We start from the raw sequence: 19,033 nt of genomic DNA, 5'->3' as shown, positions 1-19,033 counted from the left end.
CCATAAGGCCATCAAGATTCTGTTAAAGATCAACAAGACAATCACTGTACTACCAAAGTAGAAACACTGCAACATGGTGATCATGGTACCACTGACCGCCAAATCAGCACCCTGCACAAGTCACCATGTTTTGTAAACTCAGGATAAGGACAGAAAATCAGATGTGATGTCTTCGTTTGACTTCTCTTTTCTGTATGGAAGGAGCTGCTCAACTTTTTCAGGGGAAAAAAAAAAAAAAACAGCATCTCATGTGCATAGAACATCACAATTGAAGGGACACTTGGCAAACAAGACACAAAAGACTGACTGAGGTATTAAGTAACCTCTGCATTGCAAGCATATGTAACACTTGTTTAAAATGCAAGATTCGGGCTGGAGAGATGGCTCAGCCGTTAAAGGCTAGGCTCACAACCAAAAATATAAAATGCAAGATTCACAAAATAATGTAGAGCACTCTAGCCTATACTTCCCAGTCACTAGAGAACAGAAACATGTTCCTGCAGCTAATCTCTAGCTAACAGAACACACATAGAAAAAAATGTATGTGGTGAACTTGGAAAGCACAAATTAGAGATGGCAGAGCCACACTGCGGAAGGAGCCTGGGTTCCAAAATTACCATGAGGAGACAACTTGACATAGAAAAGAAATAACCTTCTGTTCAGTTAAGCCAATATATTTTGGACTTTGATTTAGGAGTCAGTCTTTCCTAATAAATGCACAACGTGCTACTTTGGACATACCAAGGAAGAACATGGATTTTCCTTTAAAAAAAAAATTGTTCTGAAAGATATAATTAAAGAAAAGTAAAATACAGATATTGTGACTGGGGGTGTTGGGGGTTAGCTCAATCCTGAATCCAGAAAGAGTAACTGTGGATTTACAGACAAAGGACAGGGTACAGGGAATTATTAAAAGGAAACTTCAAGAGTCAGAGGAATGTGGTGGTTTGAAAGGAAATGGTCCCCTAACGGAGTGGCACTACTAGGAGGTGTGGTCTTATTGGAAGAAGTGTGTCACTGTGAGGGCGGGTTTTGAGGTCTATTTTGCTCAAACTTCCATCAGTGTAACTGTCAGTTAATTTCCTGTTGCCTGCAAGATGTAGCACTCTCAGCTCCAGCACCAAAAAAGCCCACACACTGCATGCTCCCCATCATGATGATAATGGACTAAACCTCTGAAACTGTAAGCAAGCCACCTCAATTAAATGTTTTCTTTGTAAGAGTTACTGTGGTTGGGCTGGAGAGATGGCTCAGAGGTTAAGAGCACCGACTGCTATTCCAGAGGTCCTGAGTTCAATTCCCAGCAACCACATGGTGGCTCACAACCATCTGTAATGACATCTGGTGCCCTCTTCTGTATACATAATAAATAAATAAATCTTAAAAAAAAAAAAAAAGAGTTACTGTGGTCATGGTGTCTCTTCACAGCAATGAATACCCTAAGTAAGACAAGGACTCTTGCTCAAGTGACCTAATTTTATTAGGAATGGCTAAAAACCACTTGTGCTTAAAGGTCAAAGATGAGGGATGAGCAACTTGATCAGCTATCAAGGAGGGTAGAGTGGGCAACATTACAGGATTCTTTGCTAAGATTGGGACAGGACAAGCAACAAGAGGCCTGGGTCAAAGCCAAAGCCTACTGACAAACAGGCAAACAGAGCCTGATTCCAGTGTGGTCAAAGACAGAGTCTTTGTGAAGATGGACCCTGAGATTCTTCAAACATCTCAGACATACCTGATCCTCAGGATTTAAAAATTACAGTTAAACCAGGCAGTAGTGGTGCACACCTTTAATCCCAGCACTCAGGAGGCAGAGCCAGGTGGATCTCTGTGAGTTCGATGCCAACCTGGTCTACAGAGCAAGATCCAGGACAGGCATCCAGGTTTCCAGAGAAACCATGTCTCGATAAAAAAAAAAAAAAAAAAAAAAAAAAAAGTCACAGTTAATCACTTTGGAACAGTGACAACAGAAGTCACAATTGCCTAAAAAGTAGAGGACACTTTCATCCCACAGCTCTAACTGAAAAGGAAGAAAAGCTGGAGAAGAATGGGTTACCACGAGGGCTGTGAAGGACATGGCCAGGCCTGGATAACTACTGTGGTCATTAGGAATGAATATTCGGGCCGCCTCAGTGACAAGCAGGAGACAATGAACAGGATTTCAGGGCCTGCTCCACAGACTATGAAACTACTAATCTCAGAGCAGTTACCCTGGAGAGCCAAAGATACGCCACAGCACACGAAGCTCTTTAGAAATGGCCTCTACAGGCCAGTACATCCTCATCACTGTGATTTAGGATTGTGTTTTTCAAATACTATTTTAAAATTTAGTAGTAGGGGATGGAGCATGAGCTAAAGCGCGCACGTGGAAGTCAGAGGGCAGAGCTGTGGAATCGATTCTCTCCTTCCCCCTTCACATGGGTTCCAGGAGCCGAACTCAGGTCAGCAGGCTAGCATGGGAAGCACCGTTACCTACTATACCATCCTGCCAACCCGAAGGACCAGTTTAAATACCGTCATTAGAAATCACATTCAAGGGGCCTGCAGAGATGGCTCAGCGGTTAAGAGTACTGACTGTTCTCCCAGAGGACCCGGGTTCAATTCCCAGCACCCACATTGCGGCTTACAACTGTCTGTAACTACAGTACCATGGGACCCAAAACCCTTATACAGGTGAAACATCAGTGCACAGTAAATAAATAATTTTAAAAAAGAAGAAATCACATTCAAGCTTAAGAAATGACTAAGTGGGAAAAGGTGCTTCTGTTAAACCTGATGATCAATCCCACATCCTGGAAGGAGAAAACTGACTCCTGAAAGTGGATCTGTGAATTCTGTATGTTGCCCACGGTATGCACTGGTATGTATGTATGTACACACAAACACACACATGTACACACACATATATACCATAATAAACACATGAAACCAAAAAAAAAAGAGAGAAGTCACCTGACCCACCATCACACACTGCTGCACCAGGCATCCCCAGATAGCACACTCCTGTGGTCCATCAGTTTTCAAACAATCATATTTTATAGCTGTGGTTTCTAAAATGAGCCCGGAACCATAGTGGCTTTCCAAATTTTCATTCCCCAGGAAGCTAAGAGTATCCCTATCCCTCTCTGAAATCCCCTAAAAACTGGGATTTGAAATTCATTGTATGCAACATAAATCTGACTGGTTCCATAACAGAAAACATCAGACAGCACTGGCTCCCATTCAAGTCATTTAGAACAGATTTCATAAAAGCTGGACCTCACGGGATGCGGCCTCCCACAAGCCAGAAAGAAGCCAAGGCCAAACCACAGGCTCTCTAAGCTGTTCATCCTTGGACCCTCCTCGGTCTCCAGTGAAAACAGCCAGAGGAATCGAAATTGATGAGATTTCATTACATGAAAAACTTCACGAAAATCAGCTCTAACCTCTGCTGCTCCCCGCAACCAGACCTGTGCTTATATGAGCAGCACTAAGCTGTCCCATGGAAGTCACAACAGCAGCCAGCCCACACTTTTAGTACACTCTTAAGTGGCGGTACTAAGAACGTTTCATTTGTGCGGGCGTTGCTGTTGTGGACAATGTAGCGCTGAATGAGTCTGCATCCACACCAGGAAACAGCAACCAGAGGACACAACTTCCTGCTTTAAAATACATCAGTACAGGTCCACGAAGATTTTCCACACATTCTTACTGCATTATATCTCAAAGAAAGAATGGCGTATGTCAAGGAACACGATGGCTTAAAAGTCTAAAGTTCCTCATTGGACAAATTCCATACTTGTACCCTGGAGATTTCACAGGAAAAGAATACGGTAAAAATGACTAATTACTATAATCTGAATTTTCATACTTTATCTCTCACTATCTGTCAGCCCAAGGAAAGTGATCCTGGGCTCTGTGTCATGTCAGCACACAGTGATGGGGAGTCGACTCCACCCACACTACCACCAACTCAGCCTCCTCTCTAAAGAGCAAGGAAATGCTCGGACAGCCACTACTGCTCTCGGCAGGTTCGAGATCAGCAAGGAGTAGGGCGTGTTTCTGTGGGAAATGTCACCAACGGCAGGAAGGAGACCTCAAGTGTCACGAGCTAATAAGGAAAGGTCTGCATCGATAAGTAAATCTCAACCAAGATATTAAAACTCCAAGCCCTAACTTCTGTTTTAGTGAGGGGTGGATAATTATTTGTTGTGTATTTGTTTTCTATAAAAAGAATCTGGAAGCACTTTATTACTATGCCGCTATTGGCTTTAGCATTCTGTAGACTGTTCAGGGAAGAGTATTCTAGAATGCTCTTTTTGTATGTGTGCACACACGCTTTTCTGAGACAGGGTTTCTTTGTGTGGCCTTGGCTGTCCTGGAACTGGCTCTGTAGACCAGGCTGGCCTTGAACTCACAGAGATCCACCTGCCTCTGCTTCCTGAGTGCTGGGATTAAAGGCGTGTGCCACCACCACCACCACCACCACCACCCAACTTCCAGAATGTTCTTTAATTTTTACTACTATTACATTCCCCTTCATTTAGCTGAAGAGGGAGCAGGGTTAGCTCCAAAGGGCTCCTTCATGTCAGTACAACTTTGTGGTAGGTAATCTGGCAAATCTGGAAAGTTTTAGGCATCCCCTACCTATCCTTAATGTTGTCTGTAATTCCGACACAAGGGACACACACCTTTAGTGACTGCATAAAATTTCATCACAGTAAAATGCTGCTCCCACCACAGCCCATCTGGTCAAAATCTCAGCCATCTTGGCATCACCCAAAGACCTTAAAGAAGCCTAGAATATCCCAATTGCTTGTAACATCCAAAGAGCGATTTAAGAGCACCATCCCTTACTTCTGAGTTGAAATGTGTCTGCTGAATTCTAATAGCCGGTCTCTCCGATCCAGAGAAATGAGTGCACACAAGAAAAAAAGAACAGCAAATGGGCCTTCATCACTTCCATCTGGGGCTTGGGTTTATTGGATGTTGATTTCATGGTTTTACGTGGTTGTTTAACCCCACCATTCACTGAAATTCCTGTAGCTGAAAAAGAAACAAACCCTCCAGCTGCTGTCCAGGACAGTCCAGCTAAGTTCTGGTTAAAGGGGCCTCCTGACCCAGACAGCCACTGGAGACACAGGCAGCCCAATCACATCTGTCCTGGGAGCAGATGAGCTAGTGACCGCTTCCAGGCTGAGCCTCCACACGAAACCTTTCCTAATCACTTCACCACGGACTAGATAAACAAAAGCAGTAATTATGGACATTACCGAGTGAAAACCAGGCAATGAGTAAATGTGAAGAGAAAGAAATAGAGAAGCCAAAAGAGACAAGAAAGACATACATGGCTTGGGGGGGGGGGGGGGAGGGTGAAGAAAGTAGAGAAATACTAAGAAATCTTCCTGATATCACTGAACAAGAATTAGAACCGGAGGAGGAGGAGGAGGAGGAGAATGTGAGCTCGCGGTTGCCTGAACAGTGAAAGCCGATGGAAATCCCAGCGGTACCCACAGGAACACTGGTCAGACAGCTGCCAGCCTGAGCCAAGAGCAGATGTGCAGTCACCCAGAGTGGGCACCATCAGGGTGCTCAAGAGGAACAGGACCTGCCACCTACACACAAACACACCCACACAGCACAGGGGCATCGGTGTACAAGAAGAGACTTACGACAAGGAATTAGTTCATGATACCACATAGTCTGACATGTCTGAAGATCTGCATTGAGCAAGCTGCAGGTCCAGGAGAGCAAGGTTAATTCTTAGTCCAAGGCCAAAGGCACTCAAGCTGGAGACTCTGGCCCTACTGAGGGGGTGTGAACCCCTGGTTTTGTTCAGGCCTCCAACTGATTGCATGAGCCTTCCATACTAGGGAGAGCAATCTACTGACTCTCCCCCTCTGTGAAATCCAGAAACCTTCTTGGAGAATACCCAGAATGGTCGGTCAAACATCTGGGCATCCCGTGGCCCTGGGCAAGTGGACACATAAAATTAACTCTCACAACCCTCAGTGTGTAACAGGTCCCAACGAAGGCATGTGAGATACAGCAGCCACACCTACAACATCCACACCGGCTAAGGAACGGGCCCGTACGGAGCTGTCCGGTAAACATGCACTCCTGACACCACACAGACCCACGGCTACAAATTCCCTGTCACTCACCTCCACATTCAGAGATGGAAGCTCTCAGAAGGCATGGAGGACCTCTATCAAACAGGCTGGCACGTCCTCAAATTCTACACAGGAGTAGTGGAGTCAGGGTCCAGGTCTACCAACCTGAGTACTGGGCCTCCACTTCTGAAGGCCTTCTCCATGACCACTCCCAGTGTCCTACTTGAAATAGCAAACACAACCAAAGCACCGTTATAATAACTAGGCTAGCTCTGGGGACTAAATGACACCGTAGGTACTATATTAGTTTGATTTCTATTGCTGTGATAAAACACTGACCAAAACCAATCTGAGGAGAAAAGAGTTTATTTGTGCCTTAGGATTTCTATTGCTATGAAGAGACACCATGACCACAGCAATTCTGATCAAGGAAAACATTTAATTGTGGTGGCTTATAGTTCAGAGGTTTAGTCCACTATCATCATGGCAGTTCCTCTGGAGAAGGAGCTGAGTTCTACATCTTGATCCACAGGCAACAGGAAATGAACTGTGTGTCACACTGGGCATAGCTGAGCACAGAAGACCACAAAGCCCACCCCCACAGTGACACACTTCCTCCAACAAGGCCACACCTACTCCAACAAAGCCACACCTCCTAAGAGTGCCACTCCCTAAGGGAAGCATTTCAAACCACCACCATTCGGCTTTTAGTCCATTATGAAGAGAAGCTGAGGCAGGAACACGAGGCAGGAACTGAAGCAGAAACCGCAGGGGATCACTGTTGACTGGTTTGTTTCCCCTGACTTACACAACTGCCTTTCTTATCCGGCCCAGGCCGACCTGCCTAGGGGTAGCACTGCCCCCAGTAACCTAGGTCCTTCCTCACCAATCCACAATCAAGAAAATGCCCACAGACAAACCTGATGGAGGCAATTCCTTAACTGGGATCCCCTCTTCCCAGGTCAAGTTCATAGAAATTAACTATGACAGACACAGGGAAGAATCACAAAGCCGGGCACATGCAGATGCTCCAAACGGTAGTTATCGGCACTTTGTCCTACTTTGTTTTTGAACTGGCTGCTAGTCACCTCTGCCAGGTCTCCACTAAGAAAAAGACTGGATGTTCTCACTGCAAAAACCTGCCTGCCAACTGCCTCAACTCCCTCCTCTTTCTTGGGTGAGACCAGGTTTGGAGCAAGGCAATTCACCGTGTAGACGAGAGCTCCCTGCAGTCACTAAATTGATGCAAACATTTCACAGCCAGGCATCAGAGAGTCAGTGGTGTGAACTTTTCCTGGAAAGACAAATGTCTACTGACCCTAGACAAGGCACCAGGACAGACAGACAGACAAAGTGATTCCACCCAATTCAGGTGGACAAATGAATTTAATTAGGTTCCTTACTGAGGCATGGGCAACTTACAAGTAGGTACACCACTGAAGAAAATAGCTCTACCAATAACTATGAATGGTACAGATCCTGAGGGAGGAGGTACCCCAACAATTGTTAACTATCCTCTGGGAGGGGTGTGCCTTAGGAGCCCTCCCCCAGGAAACACTAACATCTATGCTTGGGAAGAAGGGGCCTTATGAGCCCACACACACACACTAACTGCTAACAGCCTGTATCCCTTCCACAAGGGACCATTAATGGGCCCAGCCTTGTGTGGGTCTCCTGCAGGTTACTACAGCTGCTGAGAGGTGGAGAGGGTGGCAGCATGGACCTCGAGGGGGTATGGAAGCAGCTGCTCATGAACAGTGTGCAGATGGGAAACAGGGCTGCCTTGCTTCCAAGAACACTGCTGCCTGCTGGTGTCTGCTAGACAGAGTCAAGATTCAATAGCCATCCTCCCTAGAACATAAATATAAAACACTTCTTTATCTTGACATAGCTGGGATCCCCACACATCCCTTTGTTTCCAAGGAACCACCCACCCCAAATCTCCATCATAAACATAGTCCAAGGCACTTCCTGGGAATGTCCCACTGGCTTTCTGCAGAAAGCAGGTCCTCAGCCACAGTCACTCCTACAGCTTTCCCCTGAGCCTGCCTCCCACCCATACCTAAGCTTCTCTACGATGGCAGAATAAGCACAGGGGGCATTAGAAAGACCTAGTCAGGCCTCAAGGGACAGGCTTATATCCCAGATACTCGGATATAAGGTTGAAAGCCTGCCTGGGCTACAAAGAAAGCTCTAGACTAGCCTGGGCAACCTAATGAGACCATCTCAAAACTTAAAAATCAGTCAAAAGAAAACTGAGGGTGTAGCTCAGTGGTAGAGCTTGCCTAGCATATGCAAGGCCTTTGGTTCAATGCCCAGCAGTGTATAAAAGAAAAACAACGTTGACCCACAGAGGAGCCAGGGGGACCCTTCCCTCGTTAAGCGTCCATCAAAACAGTCCCTGTAGAACTTGGAGAATGCAAACAGCACCTAAGCCATCCAGCAGTCAATTTAACTAAGAAGCAGAATGGGAAAGCCGGAGGAAAAACAGTTAACTCAGGATGGTCGCGGCTGAGAATACCCACTTTAGGCAGGCCCCAGCATCAGCATCATTCCAGGAGTGATTTGTAGCTGTGAGGTGAGAATAAATCAGGCCCAGAGCAGCAGGCAAAGCCATTCACTCAGGCCCCAGCCACCACATTGCTGGCCATCCATCAAGCCTGCTCCCATCTGGGGTACCTGGCCACAGGCATGGTTGGCACAAGGAGAGGAGGAGTTTGGGACTTAGGTCACAGCGACACACTTCTGATTTAGAACATCATTTTATCATAAATTTTTAAGATCTGAATCTTAATATATGTTTATAAATATATCTGTGCAATAGATGATGCATACAGAAGTTAGCCAAGTCTCCACATGGCTGAATAATCCAATTCCTGTGACCTTGAGGACTCTATCATGAAGAATATCCCTAGGTCTAAGTTGGCCAGCACCTGGAATCCAGAGAAAGGAGAGCCACAGAGGCATGAGAGCAGGAAGAGATGTAGCTGAGGATAGACATGGAGGGGCAGAGATGCTGGACTGCAACTTGGACCAAAGGAAAAGACAAGCCAATAAAGCCGAGGCCATGTTCTGGGGAAAACTTAATACTGAAGAGTGTTACTCAGGACAAAGGGACTTTGCCGGGGAAATGGAGAAGCATCTGCTGGGCTTGGAAGAGTCTGTTGTAAGAGGTTGGCAGATTCCTCTTGCTGCTTCTTCCCCCACCCCACCCCCATCCCCCGAGACAGGGTTTCTCTGTGTAGTTTTGGTGCCTGTCCTGGATCTCGCTCTCTAGACCATGGTTGGCCTCGAACTCACAGAGATCTGCCTGGCTCTGCACCACCACAGCCCAGCCCTCTTGCTGCTTCTTTAAACTTCAAAGATCATGGTTTATTCCAGGTGACTGGCTTTCAGCTTCTAGAAACCTTGTCCTATAGAAATGTCTTGTTTTGTTCCATTTGTTAAGACACAGTCTTGCTCTCTGCAGCCCGGGCTGCTTTCCCAGTTCTTCGGAAAGGTTTGTACTGTGGGTACACAATCAGCATGTGCCCACAATCCAGTAGCAGTTCATTGTTTTCCCGCACTCCCCCGCGGTGTTGGTACTCTGAAGACTATCTCAAGCATCCCATTGTGTCATTTATAAATATGTCAGTGGGTGGTGCTATCAGAGACAATCTTTGCACACACATAATCCCAACCTTTTTACAGGCGTTTGGTTTTTACACGGCAGTGGTACTGGTTACCTCTCTCTTTCAACATCCTCCCTCCCCTTATCAAGTTAGAATCCTAACAGGATCCAACGCCATATTTGCTTAACTTCACTTTGGTATCCTTTATCCGGAGAGTCCGCCCTCCCTCACTCCATTACAATATTGTTCCTGAAATTCCTCTTCTCCAGCTTCATCAGATAAAAGTATCTCTCTTGCCCTTCTTTTCCCTTCTATCACTTTTTTAAGACAGTTTTTCAGGGTGGGCCAGAGAGGTGGTTGAGTGCTCAAGAGTAAGTACTGCTCTTGCAAAGGGCCCATGTGTGTTCCCAGAACCCACGTCCAGCAGCTCAAACTGCCCGTGAGTCCAGCTTCAGGTTATCTGCCACCCTCTTCTGGAATCTGTTGGCACCTGCACACATACATGCGCGCGCGCGCGCACACACACACACACACTTAAATCATTTTGTAAGTCTTTGTTGTGATTGAGGCTGGTAAAACGATTTACCAGGTAAAGGTGCCTGTTAGCACCCTGACGGTCTGAGTTTGATCTCCAGGACCCAGGTAAAGTAAGAATATAGACTCCAAAACCAGGCAAAGTGGTGCACGCCTTTAATCCCAGTACTTGGGAGGCAAAGGCAAGCGGATCTTAGTGAGTTTGAGGCCAGCCTGGTCCACACAGTGAATTCCAGGACAGCCAGAGCTGTATAGTAACACCCTGTCTTGAAAAAGAGAGAACATGCTGGGCAGTGGTAGTGCACACCTTTAATACCAGCACTCGGGAGGCAGATCTCTGTGAGTTCAAAGACAGCCTGGTCTACAGAGCAAGTCCCAGCACAGGCTCCAAAGCTACACAGAGAAACCCTGTCTCGAAAGACCAAAAAAGAGAGAGAACAGACTCCAGCAAGTTGTACACTGACTTCCACAAGCACTCACGTGCAAATAAATAAATAAAATGCAATTTTAATACTGTTGCTAGCAAACCCTTTGTAAGCCTGAAATGCCAGCTCTTCCTACTGAGACTCCAGCAAGGGGCAGATGGAAAAGACAGAGAGTTCTCACACCATCACCCTTCCCAGAAAACAGAAGGGCAGATAGTCTCCACAGACACCTGCCAACCCCTGCTCCAACACTTAGCATAACTCAGATGCACCACGGTTCGGTTCCGTCATCTTTCGTTTTAAGATTTATTTATCTTTATTTTACGTTTATGAGTGTCTGCCCGCATGGCTCTCATTGCCAAGGAGGCCAGAAGAGGGCATCGGGTTCCCTGGAACTGGAGACCTGGGGTTACAAACGGTCGTGAGTGACGATGGGGGTGCTGGGGACTGAACCTCAAGCCTCCGTGCGAGCAAGCGTTATTAGCTGCTGAACCACCGCTCCAGCCTCAGTTCCACCATCATTAAAATAAAGAAGCATGGCAGAGCATAACTGTAACGCCAGCACTCGAGGAGCCGAGGCAGGAGGACCAAACATCCAAAGCAGCCAAAAAAGAAAAACTGTCTTTGATGAATTTAGAGATCATTTAAAGGAGAACTGGGGGCTATTAAATTCCATTTCCAAAGAAGAGCCCTTGAATTCTTAGGCAGGAATGATTTTCCTCACCCCCTGCTACAGGGCTCCAGTGGCTGGTTGTGGCATCAACTTCTTCACTAGGAGGCAACCTCCCCGTGGGCTGGCACTGGGGCACTTGACGACCATGGGGGTGACAAAGAGCACCCACCCAACCACGGCAATCTCCTCACCACCACCTCTCCCAAGAAGGAGCCTGCACGGACTGAATGGAATACCGAAAAGAAATGGCCGCCCACCAGCCCGCTTCTGCCTGCTTTGTTCTTGCTCAGCATGCATGTTTTCCAGCCTGCTCTAATCTCCCAGGATTAAGAAGCCAACTGAGTCAGAGTGAGAGATGAGAGATGAGGCTCCCAGCGCTATGCTGGGACCCATCCCTCTCCCCCACAGTATTTTCCCTTGGACTCTTGCTCCCCATCATCACAAGGCCCACAGAGTCAGGATAGGGGGTAAGTCCAGAAAATTACCCAAAGAGATTCCCAAGCAGGTTTGGAGTGACAAGTCCCAGGACAGCCCAGCTCATAAGTGGGCACACAGGCAGACGAAATCTGTCTTCGCCCTCTCCCCTGACAAACCAGGGGCGCCTGTGGTGGCTACACAAATGCTGAAGGATGCTTTGTCCACACTTCTGTGGCTTCCAAGGACCGTGGCAACCGCCTACAGCCTGTGCAGATTCTAAAGTGCCGCCATAGGAATGAATTCAGACATCACCAGGTCCTAGGAGGGCCCCCACTCCGCCCAAACTTAAGCTTCATCCTTCGAAGAAAGACTGTTAATTACACATTATGATACCAATTATATCGAAATGCATTATGAAACAGAATCTTTGCTAAGCAATTTTACTATTTTAATTCTTTTCTCCTGCCATCTTTTAATAATCACTATGGGTTTTTTTTATTGCATTAAGAGGCAATTAAGAAAGAAAAGTCTTTAATATTTTAAATCTATTTCATTTTTCTTACATAAAGTATTCCACAGCCATCCATAATAATTCAACAATATAGTGAGAAGATAGACTATCTTAGAGAACGTGAGCTGAGCACCATCGAGGAGGGAAAGTGCAAGGCTGTTGATTTTGAAAGCCCTTAGCACACAACAAAAAAAGGCAGAGACTCCTGATCAAAGGTAAAAATAAGCCACACATTAGTGCACATTCATGTGGAAGAGGAGAGAAAGTTCTGTCCTAAGGAAGAAGGTGTGACAAGATCTCATGTGTGGGAGCCCATTTTCAGGTTCCTCATGGCTTTACCCAGCAGATCTGCATAGAGGATAATTAGGACCACGGGCCTGAGTGCAGGTGTCTGAGATGGTCTGCACTTGGCTGTGCTGGGGGGGGGGGGGTGCCTTTTGATCCACCCCTTGGTGTTTCTATAAATACCCTGGGGCAGAGACAGTCGGGGCGTTGGAAAAGGTTCCAGGCCCTCTCGAGGCTATCCTTTATGTTCTATCTGTTTATCTCCACAATCTAAATCCTTCTATCTAATATTTCCTGCTGCCCACACTCAAGAAAACTCTGGGGAGCTGTGGGGTTGGTGGGTAAACGCCCCGCACTCATGATGGAGACTGTCAGGACTGTTAGTGTCAGCCATCCACAGAGTTCAAAGGACATCACTATTTCACATGAACCTGGCCTCGATGAACTGTATTTCCTTTGAGCTATGGCTGGCCCTCCATACCTAAGGGTTCAAGAACCAGACACTGATTGAAACACAGCTAGTCCCCCAAATGCCTCTTCTAGACTGCTGTCCTGTCCCACGTGACCATCACTTCCGCAGCCTTTGCACTGTATGACGTGCATTCTGGAGATGGGTTGTCTGTTACCATCGTTTAAAGCAGAGTGGTCTCATGGCCAGCACTGGTATCAACACTGCTATGTAACTGAGGCTGGTCTTGAACTCCCGATCTTCCTGCTCCCTTTCCAAAATAGTATGATTATGAGCTTGAGTCCCATACTGGGTTTACAGATGAGTTTAAAGTATGTCAGAAGATGTCTGTAGGATTTTATATAAAAATGATGGTGTTTCATACAGGAGATTTGAGCAGCCTCACACTTTGATGTGTATGGCGAGATCTGAAACCAATATTCCACAGACACTAATGTACAACAACTTTAGCACAATGTCATCTAACATAGAAACACAAACACCAAAATTCAATTACTTTAATAGTTAACAATAGTGTGTACGCCACAAATTCCATATTCATAGAACAAGGGCACACGCAAGTACACACACACACACACACACACACACACACACACACACACACACACACGAGCGCGCATGCATGCATGCATCCACACTTACACCCACACACGCCTTTGCACATGGGTGATGAGCACACATGCACCACCACCAACTACTGCTACAAGAAGGTTACCATAAACCAATGAGTATGGCTGGGCAATAAAACCTTACTGATTGAACAAGTGGATGTAATGTGATGGGTAATGTTGCTCGGTGTGCTGTGAATGTGTTGCTCTGATTAGTTGATAAATAAAATGCTGATTGGCCAGTAGCCAGGCAGGAAGTATAGGTGGGATAAGCAGAGAAGGAGAACTCTGGGAGAGGAAGGCTGAGTCAGGAGAGGCCAGCCCACTGTCCAGAGAGCAGCATGTAATGGCACACAGGTAAAGCCCACAGAACATGTGGCAACATATAGATTAACAGAAATGGGCTGACTTTAAGTGCAAGAGCTAGTCAGTAGGAAGCCTAAGCTAATGGCCAAGCAGTTTTAATTAATATAAGCCTCTGTGTGTTTACTTGGGGGACGCGAGTGGGAAAGATTTGTCCTGACCATGGGCCAGGTGGGACACAGAAAAACCTTCAGCTACAGTAATGTGCTAACTGTTCCTTAGAAGGCTAGGAAGGACAGGTGAGAGACTCTGAGGACCCTCCTGTTAAAAAACCACAGCAGAAATAGGCAACGTTGTCACATTCGTCTCAATTTACCCAGCAGACACTGCACAGAGCCCAGCACACACAGCAGGACAGTCGGACGTTAAAATCGAGAGGTAGGAGCTAGAGAACGGGCTCAGTGGTTAACAGCACTTACAGTTTTACAAAGGATCAGGGTTAAGTTCCCAGCATCTACCTGGTAGCTTACAAGTGTCTGTAACTCAAGCTCCAGGGGATATGACGCCCTCTTCTGGCCTCTGAGGGCACTGCATGTATGTGGTATGCATAAATACATGCAGGCAAAATACTCATATACACACACACAAAAAAAAAATTCCTTAACTCTCAAAAAAAAAAAAAAATTTAAACCGAGACCTAAGCTGGGTGTGTAATCCTAGTGCTCAGGAGTCTGAGGCAGAAGGATCTCAAATTCAAAGGCAGCCTGGGCTACACACTATATACAGCAAGGCTTTTTCTCAAAAAAACAAAAGCAAGCAAACAAAATAGACACCCCAGGGAGATGACATTTCTCACTAACCGCTGTTCTTAAAAGGCAAGTGTTTCTTCCTCACAGAAACAGCTTCCACTCTAAAATGGGGTCTGTCTTTAGAGAGGGTACCCACAAGAGGTTCCGCAGCGGTGTCTCTCTCAATTGCCTAGAGCAAGGGACCTTTTAGGACCTGGCAGTCCCCTAGAGCTACCGGTGCAGGCTGAAGTCACCAAGCCAAAGAAGTGACTAGTTGACTTAGTCAGGATCACTACTGCTGTGATGAAACACTGTGATCAAATGCAACTTGGGGAGCAAAGGGTTTATTTGGCTTACACTTCAGCATTTCTGTTCATCACTGAGTAAGTCAGGACAGGAACTCAAGGAGGGCAGGAACCTGGAGGCAGGAGCTGATGCAGAGGCCATGGAGGGGTGCTGCTTACTGGCTTGCTCACCATGGCTTCCTCAACCTACTTTCTTATAGAACCCAGGTCCACCAACCAAGGGATAGCCCCACCCACAATAGGCTGGGCCCTTCCTCACCAATCACTAATTAAGAAGATGCTCCACAAGCTTACGTACAGCATGATCTTCTGGAGGCATTTTCTCAGTGGAGGTTCCCTCCTCTCAGACGATGATTGCTAGCCAGCACACTGGTCCACCAGGGAAAATTTCAACCTACAACTTAACGATCACTTCCACTCTCAGCCTTGAATTTCTACCTGCTGACTGGCCAGAAAGGGCCCAGGTCCGCTCTGCCCCACGCAGAGCAAATCCTCAAAATCCATCTTCAAAATTAACCCCAGGGTCTGTCTGCTTCTCACCCCATCCATCACCTGCATCCTCGTCACGTCTGTTCCTACTCGCTCTCCCCAACTCTGCTCCTTTCTTGCAAATCCTGCAAGTTGACCTGCTACCACCACAGATACATGCTGCAAACACACACACACACACACACACACACACACACACACACACACACAAATAAAGAAAAACTGACATTAGTTCTTTAGAGAACCAGTTAATAACGCAGGACAAATGGCAGAATCCAAATACCATCTGTTTGCTACTCTGAAGGAAAGATCACACCTATCATCAATCCCAGATCATCGATGGCTTTACAGTCGTGTAGAGAAAAGCTGATAGGGGTCCTAGTGACAGACGGATGGAGGACTGACTGTATCTACCATTACTAACAATTAAAAAGGGGCATTACACCACAGTCTATGCAACATTGTTGTCCCAAGTTTTATTCATGCATTCACCATAGGTGCACACTTGTTTCCCAGACTCTCCTTGAACTCCGGGGCTCAAGCAATCCTCCCATTTCTGCTTCCTGAGTCACTGGAACTCAGTATGTGTCACCACGCCCGGCTGTTGGCCCCCAGTTTGGAACTGAATCTGATCATGTCTTTACGAAAGACATCGGAGGACAAGGGAAACGCGTGAGGGCACCGATCGACAACAGCAGCGATGTAATGCACTCTGTGGAGACGCCGCAGGACAAAGGCACTGCGTGACGGGGGAGGGGAGGGGCGACACGGAAGGAGGAGCCAGATTCCGACATGTAAGTCAAGACCTCACGGCGAGCACTCCGTAATCCCACACTAGGGATCTGGAAGCAGAAGTGAGTTCTAAACCAGCCTGAGCTACACAGAAAGACCTTGTATTAGAGCAGTGGTCCTCAACCTTCCTGACGCTGCGACCCTTTGATACAGTTCCTCGTGTTGTGGTGACCCCCCCAAAACCATAATAATTATTCCATTGCTACTTCATAGCTGTAATTTTGATACTGTTATGAATCATAATGCAAATATCTGATATGCACAATATCTGCTACACAACCCCTGTGAAGGCCGCATTTGAACCCCCAAAGTGCTCACACCCCACGGGTTGAGAATCACTGTCGTAGAGAGAAGGGCACGTGAGATCAACCCCATGCAGTGTGAATGTTTAGGGTCTTGGATTGTGCGTAGATATTTTTACAAATTGAAAACAGCTCTGAGACAACACCAACATCCAGAGACTGAAAAATGAAGTCTTGCTCATTTACGTGACAACAGGATTATGATGATGTTGAAGCAAAAGAACCCAGATCACTTTAGAGAAATATTTATACCTAGAACTGATTTCAGTCCTTCAGTCCTCTCTGTACTGTTCTTCAGGCAACTGTACAAATGTGGTCAGCTGTCCTGACCACACAGAATCTCTATTGTTGTTGTTGTTGTTGTTTTAATACCCTGAGGAACAATGTCTAGAAGGAAGAGGAAGAGTAGGGTGAGAGCTAATTAACACAAACATTAATTGGGGGCTTTCTAAATGTTTCTGTATACCCACAATGCCCCTAGGAAGTCCTTCGAGGCCAGCATGTAGGAGAACATAACTACTCACCATTCGGAGCTCAAGCTTCGGAAAGTGTCAACACCCAGAATGCAGTAGGAACTCAAGCTTCGGAAAGTGTCAACACCCAGAATGCAGTAGGAACTCAAGCTTCGGAAAGTGTCAACACCCAGAATGCAGCCATCAACCTAGAAGTTCACAAGAAAAGGCTCTGAGTGACAAACGGCTATACCAAGCCCCATGTACATCACTCCATAAGCAAAAAAAGGAAAGAAAAGGACATATCGCACAATACTGGTATCAGTCGAGGAATCTATAAGGCCACCACAGCAGGGCAGCCATGACGGGGAGGACGCTAGGGGCTTAGGAGTGGAGGCAAGTAATCTAGAACTCTCCACAAAGCGAGTCACAGAGAACCCACCCAAGGGACACTGCCCCAGTTCCACCTGCCGGAGGAACAGTATCGTGGAGTCAGTCATGTGGGTCCACCAGGCTCGCAGTCCTACTAAAGAAAGCAAGAAAAGGCCAGCCATGGTGTTACAGGCCTGGAGTCTCAGCTAGTCAAGACACTGAAGCAGGAAGGTCACATTAGTCCAGGAGTTCGGGATCAGTAGGCAACAGAGCTCAAGACCCAACACTTAAATAATAAAATCAAAAGCAAGAGGGTAATACATGTGCATTTTTATTCAGATGACTGGAATTTTCAAAGCGAATGTACAGTCTCTTTAAAAGGAAGGGAACAAATAGCAAAGAGAGAGAATTGAGACAAATCAGTCCAAGTAAAGCGAGATTTCACACTGAAGACCAAGGCCAGGTGCTTTCCGATGAGAATCGGGCCGCAAGGGTTGACAGGCCCCTGTGGTGAGTAATGAACCTCACATTGCTCTCAGTATTGGGTCAGGCTGGACCAGACATGATAGCCAATGGATAACATTTTTAAAAATATTGTTTGGACATGTTTCTTGGATGGTTAGGGCAGGCCGACTTCATCCAGGAGGACAGCAATGGACAGATATTAACCCTCTAGAAGAAGGGGATGGACAGGGCTCAACTGAGAACGGGGAGGACAGCTGGGGGTGTGGAAAGAGTGGGGTGGGAGGTCAGCGGGTGGAAAACTACAGGGGCAAACATCAATGTCGGACAGCTTCGTGCTGGAGGCAGGCCCAGGACCTAGACAAAGGAGGGGGGAAGAATAACTCATCAGACGCCGAAGGTGATCAGTTATAACCTGTGGGGGATCTCAGGAATTGATTTAGCAGGGCTGGGCTAAAACTGCACAGCAAACCAAGGGTAAGTTGAGGCCTAATTTTTAAAATGTTCAAAAGAGCCTGACTTAAGTAAGATATAGAACCTCTATCAAGAACAGTATCCGTAGAGACCCTGACTCGGCTCCAGAGGGGCTCTGCCACCTTCACAGGCCTGCAGAGAGATGATCTTGGTGAGAAGGTAGTTCAATTCAACAAGGTTTAGTATCTGGTATTGGTTCAAACTTCTGGAGTCTGACCCTGGGTAGTTTATTTTAGGTCTACTTAAGAGCAGCATAATTTGGTGAACATTATTCTGGTGATAATTAACTCAATCCCGTGTGCACAACAAAGCATACATGAATCTCTCTGAGGAACAAAGTAAGCCAAATACAGATCAGATGTGACCACATCAAAACCTTGTGTAAAGTCCATAAAGACAGGTTCTATACACTAACTAGAAAACAAATTTACATTAGGAGTCTGGGGGAAGATGCCCCAAAAAAGGCTCCAGAAAAGTCTCTATCCTTCCAGAGAGAGCTGAAGTCCCCAGACTAGTAAACATATCTGCTCCCAGATTTCTGGACAGACTAGAGGTATAGCGTTCCTTCCCTTGAAGGAACAACCCTGTATGCTCAACATTCCAGGTTCCCCTGGTACTTATCTGTGAGCACAAGGACCTCCATGCTTCCCACATTCTAGAAGATGCCTT

The 19,033-nt window shown here is 46.5% G+C and overlaps 1 protein-coding gene across 1 annotated transcript in view; it reads right to left on the bottom strand.

The window, feature by feature from the left end:
* Nucleotides 1–17,215, bottom strand: part of Tiam1 (TIAM Rac1 associated GEF 1) — a 292,115-nt gene extending 274,900 nt beyond the window's left edge. The window contains exon 1 of the mRNA XM_059276856.1: nucleotides 17,129–17,215. The gene's annotated coding sequence lies outside the window, so the exon portion shown is untranslated. The remainder of the gene's footprint in view (nucleotides 1–17,128) is intronic.
* Nucleotides 17,216–19,033: the final 1,818 nt, after the last annotated feature.

Source organism: Peromyscus eremicus, chromosome 12, assembly GCF_949786415.1.
Source record: "Peromyscus eremicus chromosome 12, PerEre_H2_v1, whole genome shotgun sequence".
Classification (NCBI taxonomy): Eukaryota; Metazoa; Chordata; class Mammalia; order Rodentia; family Cricetidae; genus Peromyscus; species Peromyscus eremicus.
Note: the sequence above shows the minus strand (reverse complement) of the source record. Positions and strands in the feature narration are given on the sequence as shown.